Raw genomic sequence first — 11157 nt, 5'->3', positions numbered from 1 at the left:
TCAACACCCAAGAAGGTCTCTTAGCCCAACAAAAGTTGCTCGGTAGGAAAATTGAAAAGGTTACACTACAAATTACCAATCTTCCTCAGCAGCCCAAGCTTCAAACAACTGCCTCTACTCCTATATTCAATTGTACATAAACTGTTGATTACAATGTTTATATTTAGGTTTTAGGATTGTAATGTCTTTGCATTTTTTGAACTCTAGGGTAGAAACTAGGGGTCTTAAACCCTAAATTCATAGGTAGGTGTTAGTCGATGAATATGACTAACTTTTGTGTAAGAAATTTATGCAAATTGTATCTAACTCCTCCCATTTATGGTCATTTTGTAGTGTTGTAATTATTTTTTGTTAAATATAGGCAATAAGTACTTAGTACTCCCATTTTGTGTATTTAATAATCATTTCCTTTCAATTTCAGGTTAATTAGGCAAGTTTGTGAAGTGCTGATTTTTAGCTTCTCGCTAAGCCAATCTACTGGCTTAGGGAGTCATCCGCTGAGCGCGAGGAAGAATCTGGAAGAAGGATGAGCTGTACATGTGCGCTAAGCAAGGGCTCATCCCGCTAAGCGCACTGCTTGCATGCATCCGCTAAGCGAGAAGACGCGCGCTAAGCCGAAATTCACTTATACTCGCTAAGCGAGCCAGAGTTGCGCTGAGTGCGCAAGCACCAACAATGCCACCTATTTAAGCCTGAAATCAGAAATGGAGAGGAGGGTTTGGGCATTTCTCGAAGCTTTTACATGTTTAGAGATTTCTAGAGAAAGAAAGGTCCAAGTTCCAAACAATTTTGAGAGCTTTTGTTGTGTGAAGACTGGCAGAGAACTGAGTTTGAAGAGGAAGTCATCCTGATAGCTTGGGATGAGTTTGTGAGTGATTGTGAGGTTCTAGAGGTGGAGGAGACATCCCCACTACTTGTATTTCTTCAATCCTTCATTTTTCTCTTCTTTTTGTTATAAAGGAAGCTTCCTAGATATGGAGAGCTAAATCCTCTGTTGGTTCTTCCTTGTAGGTACTTGATGTAAATACCATTTTATCTATTTAATGATGTTTTGTGTGTTCTTTGTGCTATTAGTACGTCATTTTAGTATGCTTTTGCTTTGATCACATAGATGCATGCTTTGTTAGGATCATTCAACAGTGGGAACTAGTCTGATTCTTAGAACTTGATAGGACATGGCTAGTTTATCGTATTATCACGAGGGATCAGGGTACGATAACTTAGTCGTTTGTATGTTTGTCTTAATTCGGTTCTGTTCAAGCTTAGTCCAACAAGAGGGATCTGAGGATGATGCTTGATCAGGATTAGGCTTGACTATCACGAGGGATCGGGGTTTAGCATTTCAGGAGACACCATAGAACATGTTAGTCGCTTTATACGACTAACTTTTGTATAGAAATCATTTTCCAAAGATTGTATAGTTCCCCAATTTATGGTTATTTTGGAGTTAATTTTGTAAATAAATCTTGTTTTATGGTTAACATTGTCTCTAGAACATTTCCATTGGATTTAATGATGAAATCTGTGCATTTTTAGGTGAAAAATAGGCTAAGTTTTGAATTGCCAAAAAGTAGCAGTTGGGCTAAGCACATATCCACCACTAAGCGCAGCTTCAACACACTTAGCGCAAAGGAGAATCTGGCAGAGCATCAGCATCAAAGTTGCATGCTAAGTGCAAGATCAATGCGCTAAGCGTAGCAGGTGCCTTCAGCCAGGCTCAGCGCAAGGCTAGCACTAAGCCCAATTCCACTTACTCGCGCTAACCGCGAGGGTGGTGCTAAGCGTAAGGTCGTGAATTCTGAGCCTCTTTAAAGCCTGTGTTTTGTGCAGACTTAGGATACACACCTTTTGAGACTTGGCACAGAATTTTTAGAGGCACTGGTGCACAGCATTCCACAGTTCCTATTTTAGGAAAAGAGCCCTAGAAGCAGCAAAGAGGAACAGCTTGTGCATTGAAGCCTAGGTTTTTTCATTTTAGAGAGATTATTGAGTAAAGAGTGGGTGTGAGATGCTGAGAAGAGGAGGAGGAATTCCTCTTCTTGTGTAAGAAACTATCATTCTCTGCTTTTAATCTCATTTATTGTTAGGGTTTCTTTGTAATGGTTGACTAAACACCCTAGTTGGGAATTTCTAATGAACAGCTGATGTAAATACATAATATCTAATTGATTGTGCTTCCTATGTTCAATGCTTCATTCATTGCTTAATGTTTGTATGCTTTTGGTTTGATCACCCAATTGTGTGCACAATTAGGTGACTTTAGCATTGGAAAATGTATTATTGCCTTAGAACTTGATTGAAGCAGGATCAAAACTTAGTCTTAAATGAGGGATCTGCGGATTAAGTTTTGGTTTTAATTATGCTGTTACAATAATGCTGATTAGTTTAGGCCTAGTCTTAAATGAGGGATCTGCAGACGAAGCATAGTCTAAATTAGGCTAAACTTTCGTAAGCTACTTGAGCTGAGTCTAGTCTTAAATGAGGGATCTGCGGACGAAAATCAGTTTAAGTTAGTCTAAACCTAAGAGGGTTGTCTAAATCGGGCCTAGTCCAATAAGAGGGATCTGAGGATGAAGCTTGGATTAATTCGGCCTGATGAGGGATCGAGGGTTTAGTAATTTAGGCTACAACATAGAACACAAGAGTATGATTGATTAAAGAAATATATTTCTATGCATCAGCTTGTTTGTTAGAAAGACCCAACATTTCTACCTACTGTTGTCATTTTATTTACCTTGCGTTTTATAGTTTTTAGCATAAAAGTTTAGTTTAAATTCTGTTTGAAATTATCACTCATGCATGTTCTCTCAACAATGCTTTGATTCTGAACTTAATTCTGGCTAACATTAGTTCCCTGTGCTCGATACTCGGATTCATCCATTTTAAATTTTAAATACTTGACGATCCGGTGTGCTTTCCGGTAAACCCCCATTGAAATTTCCTTGAGACATAAATGAACAAAAAGTAACTGCATTGGGGAGTCAACAAAAGTATTTATGGCGCCATTGCCGGGGAACTAAACTGTTAGTAGAGTTTAGTTCAGTTTTGCAACATTGCTTTAATTTTACTTTTTCAATTTTTTGATTCCTTTGACTAACATAGTAGTTTTAGTACATTCATTATTCTTTTGAATTGGATAACTATTGTACTGTTCTTGTATGCAAAGAAGATCTTTTTCAGGTGATTTGATTCCCATTGATTTGGAGATTAAAGCCACTTGTAGAAGGCATAATCAAGAGAGAATTAGAAAAATTTTGTAGGACTTAGAGGTAGCAGCAATTCTAGAGGAAGAACCTCAATCTTCTGAGGCATCTTCTAGTTTTCCTATTGCAGAACATTCTCATTTAGATCCTAGTGAAGACTACATCATGGCTGAAGAGCCAAGAAGAGTTACTCTGGAAGATTATTCAAGTTCTAATGTGCCACAATTTTTCACCAGCATTGCACAACCAGAATTTCAAGCACAAACCGTTACTTATCCACCATCATTGATTCAGAATAATTTGTTTCATGGATTACCAAATGAAGACCCATATGCACACTTAGCCACTTACATAGAAATATGCAATACTATTAGGTTGGCTAGAGTGCCTGAAGATGCAATCCAACTGAGCTTGTTTTCATTTTCTTTATCGGGAGAAGCCAAGAGGTGGCTTCATTCATTCAAAGGTAATAGTCTTAAGACATGGGATTATTGGATCAAGTGGCCTTATAATAATTAATAAGGGGGGGTTGAATTAATTATTAACGTGTCTTGACTAATTTAAAAATCTATCATTCTTAATGTTACTAGATTCAATTAGGCTTTTACTACTAAGTTAACAAAGTAAAGAACAGAAATAGAAAATTAACCAAAAGTAAAAGCGATAATTACAAGTACATAGTGGAAATTAAAGAGTGTAGGGAAGAAGAAGACAAACACAAGATTTATACTGGTTCGGCCACAAACCGTGCCTACATCCAGTCCCCAAGCAACCTACAGTTCTTGAGATTTCTTTCAACCTTGTAAAATCCTTTACAAGCCAAAGATCCACAAGGGATGTACCCTCCCTTGTTCTCTTTGAAAAACCAAGTGGATGTACCCTCCACTTGAACTGATCCACAAGAGATGTACCCTCTCTTGTTCTCAGTATAACAATCCCCAAGTAGATGTACCCTCTACTTGTACCACAAAGGATGTACCCTCTAATGTATTGGGACTAAGAATTCTCAGGCGGTTAGTCCTTTGAATCTTTGTAAGGGGAAACAAAAGATATCTCAGGCGGTTAGTCCTTTAAGATCTTTTGTTTAAGGGGAAGTGAAGAATCAAAAGAATTCTCAAGCGGTTAGTCCTTTGAATCTTTTGTAAGGGAGAAGAGAGACACAAAAGAATTCAGGCGGTTAGTCCTTCTGTTCTTTTGGCAAAGGGAGAAGAGAATGAAAAAGATGAATAACACAAGTTTTTGAACAAAGAACTTTTCTTGGAAGAGAAAGTGTTTGAACAAAAACTTTTAGAAAGATGAACAGAAATGAATTAGAAAGATTTGTTGAAAGAGATGCAAGAAGATATTGAAAGACAGATTGAAAGATAGATGATTGATCTTCAAATACATGCCATGGTCACATATTTATAATCTCTTGATGACTCAAGTCAAAGCTTATGACTCTTGACAATTTCTTTAAAACTAGTCACTTAAAAAGTTGTGACTTTTGAAAAATCTTCAGAAACAAGTCATTTGAAGAATTGTGACTTTTGGAAATGTATTTTTCGAAATCAGTCACTGGTAATCGATTACCATCAAGGTGTAATCGATTACACATCAACAAATGTGACTCTTCATTTTGAATTTTGAAAATTAAAACGTTTAGAGGCTCTAGTAATCGATTACAAGTGTTGTGTAATCGATTACACTAGTTTAAAATGATTTAAAACTATTAAACACAAGTTGTAACTCTTGAAATTTGAAATCTTAACGTTTTAAAACACTGGTAATCGATTACTACCTTCTGGTAATCAATTACCAGAGAGTAAAACTCTTTCGTAATGATTTTGTGAAAACTTCTTGTGCTACTCAATGTTTTGGAAAACTTTTTTAGTAATTATCTTGATTGAGTCTTCTCTTGATTCTTGAATCTTGAGTCTTGAATCTTGATCTTGAATCTTGAATCTTGATTCTTGAAACTTGATTCTTGATTCTTGAAACTTGATTCTTGAATCTTGTATCTTGAAACTTTGGAATTTTCTTAACTCTTGATATTTTGGCATCATCAAAATAATCTTGGAAGGCATTGCTTCCACAGGGATGAGGTTGTGGAGAAATTTCTGAAGAAATATTTCTCTGGAGTCTAAGACTACAGAAGGCAAAGCTGCCATCTCTTCTTTTCACCAATTTCCCGATGAATCTTTGAGTGAGGCCTTGGAAAGATTCTGTGATTTATTGAGAAAGACTCCCACTCATGGATTCTCAGAACCAATACAGCTCAATATCTTTATAGATGCGTTAAGACCGCAGTCCAAACAGCTATTAGACACTTCTGCAGGTGGGAAAATCAAATTGAAGACCCCTAAAGAAGCCATGGATCTCATTGAAAATATGGCTGCAAGCGACATTGCTATTTTGAGAGATAGAGCTCACATTCCTACCAAAAAAGAGTTTATTGGAGTTAACCTCCCAAGATGCATTGTTGGCACAAAACAAATTGTTGTCTAAGCAACTGGAAGTCTTGACTGAAACACTAAGTAAGTTGCCAACTCAAATTCATTTTGCATATACTTCACATGCTTCTATTTTGCAGGTTGCAGGATGTACCATCTGTGGGGGAGCTCATGAATCTGGATGCTGTATTCCTATTGAAGAACACCCCACTCGTGAAGTCAATTACATGGGAAATCAGCCTAGAAACAATTTTAATGCAGGAGGATTTTCTGGATTCCAACATGGCCAGCAATATAATCAACAGTAGGGACAATGGAGGAACCACCCTAGAAATCAGTTCAATAGAGATCAAGGTGGACCATCCACAAGGCCATAACAACATGGGTCTAGTCTCTGTGATCGCACAACGAAGCTGGAAGAGACTCTAGCTCAGTTTATGCAGGTTTCTATGTCCAATCCACTACAAGGAAAATGACTTATACCTACAGTCAAAATCTGTCACTAGAAGTCCAAAATCCGTAGGTAAATGTATAAAGGACTTTGTCCTACAGACGTTTTTTGCGTCAACTTTGAGGGGGTATACAGTGACAACTAATAGTCTGTCACTATAGGCTTTACCTACGGATATATTTTTACCTACAGTCAAATTTAACTATCACTATAGGTAACACCTACTATTTTAAATGTGTAGGTAAAAGATATTAATGTATACCTATAATCTCTAACTGTAGGTAAAAGTCAATTTACTTGTACCTACGGTCTTCTGTAGGTAAATGTCATATAATAATAAAACTAGTTCCTAATTACATTATTTTTTTATTATAATTTTTAATTAAATATACATGAGCTTAATTAAATTTTGAAAGTTACAACAACCTGCTACATACAATTAAATTTTTGTTAGCCTAATTTGTGATTGTTGTAACTAGATTGTGAGCTTTGAATGGAAGAAATCCAAACATATCTTTAGTGGTTGACCTCAGAATTTATTTGCTCTCAATTTGAAATTCAAATTAAATGTATATGCTGTGTGCTAATCACGTGGAGTTATGACTAATGACTAACATATTAACATCACTTTTGCCTAGAAAAAGGTTATAGTGGCAAGATTTAAGAACAAAAAAGGGAATGTTTTTAGAACATGGTTCTTCTATATGTAATATCATGGAACAAAAAAAGAGCCCAGTAGTATTAAAATGTTGCATGTGCAGCAATTAATTTGGAATCTTGTTTTAACTAGCTGTTTCTTCCATCATAAGCTTGGCATGCTCCTACCTTTTTCTCTCAGAAGCAACAAATTATAGCAACTCCATGAAGCCTGTTTCACAGCAAGAAAGATATTTGTTCTTAGCTTTTAGTTTTACTAGATATGGCATACTTCAAAGGGCTACATGACAACTGTAATTAAGATGACCCTAAAGCCAAATTGATTGTGTTTTCTGTTGAAAGTTCAAAAAGATTACTTTATCTAGCATACTTCTGCACAACTAATTAATTACATCAACTTATAATTAATTAGAAATTGTTGAAGGGTTACATTTTATGAAGTTGATATGCAGATGAGAATAATTAAAACCTAGGAAGGACATGGAATGGTCAAACAAAATGAGTATGCAACAATAATAGCCAAACATTCACATGAAAATAAGGTTGCTTTTCTGCTTCACATTTTTCCCACCCTCATTCCAATTGTAAAATACTCTTGCTTTAGCATAGGTCTTTCAAGTATGTATTTAACAAGTATATATCACCCAATAACATATACAAGAAAACAAACCTCAAAAAAGAAAAATGGGACGTGTAAATTTAACAATATATTATCACAAGCTGGTCCAGTTAATCAATAATTCATTTAGGTGATCCCATCCAGAAAAGATCAATTAGATGACCCAATTATATATTTATAGTGGGGACACAAACAGAATAATCATGTGGTTGATGCTGCCATCATCTTTTCCTTGACCGTGAGAGCCTAAAGAAGGGTCCAATTGCACGAGGGCTTTCCAAATCATCATTCAAGTAAAAGGAACAAGACTGAAGCATAAATTATAACATTCAATTGCTATTAAAATAACATAATGATGATATATTCTATATATATATATATATATATATAGTTAAAATATAGTACTATATTTCAACTCACCTCTAGCTAAGATTGTTTATAGTTTGATGATCTTTACCGGTAGAATCATTTGTAGGTACCTAAATTAAAAGAACGTTTTTTCTTTGTAAAGTATCATATCATAGTTAAATCGTTGAATAAGTAGAATTATAAATTCATACCTCTTGATCTATAGCTTCTAAGACTTGATTAATTTGTGGATCTTCTGCAAATCGTACTTTAAGCACAGCTACAAGGTTTCCAAGCAAATTCTCCAACTTTTGAATTCTATTGTTTGTATAAGAGCTTTGAGATGAACTTGCTTGATGTGGAAGCTTGCCAAGACAACGCACACGTCCTCTTTTTTCAGGTCCTTTGACTTTTGAATATATATCATTTGTCCAATCAGTAGAATCTTGCGTGCTTTGTAAATTTTGCGAACTCTCTGCTTCAACCATTTTCTTTTTTAGTTCATCCTACATAAATACACCTTATAAATTATTATCATACATCAATATCCTGAATACTTCAATATCACTAAACAAAACTCATCTCCACATTAGTTACTCCCCCTCACCCCATAACCTTCTATTAGAAAATTGAGCAAAACAAAGAAAAAGTATTGAAATAAAAATTAAAATTCTTACAATTACAATAGCAGCCTTTTCAGTAACAATGCTTCCATCTTTTCGAGTTCGAGTGTCAATATAAATTTCTGCCCTAGAAGGTTGCACTCCCTTAGCCTTTGTAGTCTAACATTAGTTAAAAAGATCAATCATCCTATTTGTATTAAGCAATTTAAAAATAAAAAAATATAAAAAAGGCAAACCATCTCATGAATCCGTCTTGGAAGATTATTGGTTCCCATGCAATGCAAGTCCTCATATTTTGAGCGGCTCCTTTTGTTGATTTTGCTTATTTTCTATAACCAACAAATATAAAAAGTCAATAATAAAAATAAACATATAATATATAATTGTTATGTTAGCAAAAGGTTGGTGACATTGTCATGTATACCTGCCCTTTCTCAGAACACCAATAATGTACTAAATCACGATATTGAGAAGGATCAACCCTTGGATCTGGGATGTGAGCAATCATTTCCTCCTTAGTTTTGCTCTCATCATATCCTTTTGATTTCAGTTCATATTTAAATTGCCTCCATTTCAGACTCATGTCATCAATCAATATTTTCTTTGTTTGTTCAGTTAATTCAGGAACAAATCGAAACTTACTCTATTATGAGTATCATTAACAAACAAAAAAGATCATTTTGTTAGACATTAGAAGACATAAAATTTTACAAGAAGCAAGATGAAACAACACTTATAAAGTTTTATACCAGACCTGAATTAATTCAACCATGTCAGTAATATAGTCCTTAGGCATGTCTTTCCAGCTAAGAAAATTGATAGGAGCACATTGGTGTCTCCTTACCAAGCTCCCAATTGCATTCAGTAGAGTTTTCCCTTCCCAACCCATAGGATTGCCCCAATGATCTACTTCAACAAGTATGAATTCTCCATCTGGCAAGTCCCACACATCTAGCATATGTGTATAACCTCTGGTTCTCTTTTTATCTAAATCATTCATGGATATGACATTTATCAAACACACACACACACAGATTTGAACTATATGGAAAAAAGAAACTCACTAGTAAATTTAATCTTATCATATTCTAAAAGATATTCAACTCAAACAGAATTTTACATATAATTCTAAGCCAAAAAAGCATATGTGTATAAATACCTTTAGTTGAACTTTCATTTGCACTTTCAAGAGAAGTATGAGACTGAACATGACTATCTTCTTGTATGTGTTGTTCTGTTTGTGATTGTTGATTTAGTTAATAAACAATTGTGTTATAAATAATTTAATATAAAATAAAGAAATTAAGTTAATAAAATCTTTATACCTCCTTCAAATTGTGCATTTTCTTCAAGTATAGAGTTGTTATTTTGGTTCACTTCAGTAGAGCTTTCAATTGATTGCTCTTTTGCTTGTGATTGACCATCATTTTGAATGATATTCAACTTTCTGCGCTTTCCCATAGTATGCTGAATAAATCCATCCAAAAAATAAAATAAAATAAAAATTAGATATAACTACATTATTGACTATGATTTTTTTAAACACCATGCCAAAAAATAAAAGAAGAATAAAGTAATTACCTAAAAGGCAAATTTAGATTGCTTGTAAGCTATTTTTTCACCAATCTCCAATCACAAAGAATCAAACTATTGAGGAAACAACGAAACAAATTTTGATAAAAAACGGATAACATCATTATATTGTGAGTGATTTTTATACATAACAAAAAATAAACACAAGAGTAATGAATAATAAGAACAAAAAACTAAAGAAAGGAATAAGAGTATATAAATGTGACAAAATGTTCAATACATGTATACTCAAACTATAACCAAATGTTCAAATAGAACAAATAAAAACAAATCAAAAGAAGTCTGCATCGCTCTCATCATCATCTATATAATTATCATCCTTGTCATGTGGTAAAATGTTCTCCATAGGTATTGTAACTTCAATGATATCATCACTATCATCGGCTTCTGGTCTGATCAAATCATTATGATTTATCTCTTGTAAGACTTGTTCATTCCCTTGATCCGTGTCATTGGATTGCTCATCACCCATATCATATACATCTCTGATTTTAGCATGCACAACAACAAGCCAACCATTTTGTGTTTTATTCTCCACATAGAATACTTTCTTAGCTTGAGATGCAAAAACAAATGGATCGTCACATATATCATTCCCTGTATGTTGCAAATAATTGAAATTCACTAATGTCATACCGAAGTTATCAATTTTGCAACCCCTGTTTATATCAACTCAATCACACTTGAAAAGTATAGCCTTATATTTTCCAGAATAATCCAATTGAATTATATCTGTTAGTGCACCATAGTAGTGGATTTCTCCCTTCTTTGGGTTTTTATCTCTTGAACTGGCATAACTTAATGTCTTAACAGTTACAACAATGCCACTGTTTTGAGTCTTCAAGCACCTTTCACGTGTCTTTGTATGAAATCTAACTCCATTAACAATGTACCCGCTATATCTTCTCACTATTTCTAGTGGACCACGAGCTAACCACTTGATATCATTTGCCACTAGAGTGTTGTCTTGCTCTTCCAATCGAGCAACCTACCACAATTTTATTTCAAATGGTTAAAATTTTAAATGAATGCAAAATTTAATATTATTGATTCTTCCTAAACTTACTCTTTCACGGAACCAATCTGGAAATTCTTTACTATGAATTTTGTCAACTTCATATGGAGATAATCGACGATTTTGTCTCTTGATAAGATCAGTATGGGCTCTATGTAAAAAAGGTTAGAAAAAGTAAGCATTATCATTGATAGAAAGATATTATACAAATATTCA

The 11157-nt window shown here is 34.4% G+C and overlaps 1 long non-coding RNA gene across 1 annotated transcript; it reads right to left on the bottom strand.

Annotated features, from left to right (window-relative positions):
- Positions 1-8005: 8005 nt before the first annotated feature.
- Positions 8006-9283, bottom strand: LOC102667565 (uncharacterized). The gene is made up of 2 exons (XR_005889420.1): positions 8570-9283; positions 8006-8492 (listed from the first exon to the last, which is right to left on the bottom strand). It is a non-coding gene; the product is annotated as an uncharacterized lncRNA (long non-coding RNA).
- Positions 9284-11157: the final 1874 nt, after the last annotated feature.

Source organism: Glycine max, chromosome 17 (genome assembly GCF_000004515.6).
Source record: "Glycine max cultivar Williams 82 chromosome 17, Glycine_max_v4.0, whole genome shotgun sequence".
Taxonomy (NCBI): Eukaryota; Viridiplantae; Streptophyta; class Magnoliopsida; order Fabales; family Fabaceae; genus Glycine; species Glycine max.
Note: the sequence above shows the minus strand (reverse complement) of the source record. Positions and strands in the feature narration are given on the sequence as shown.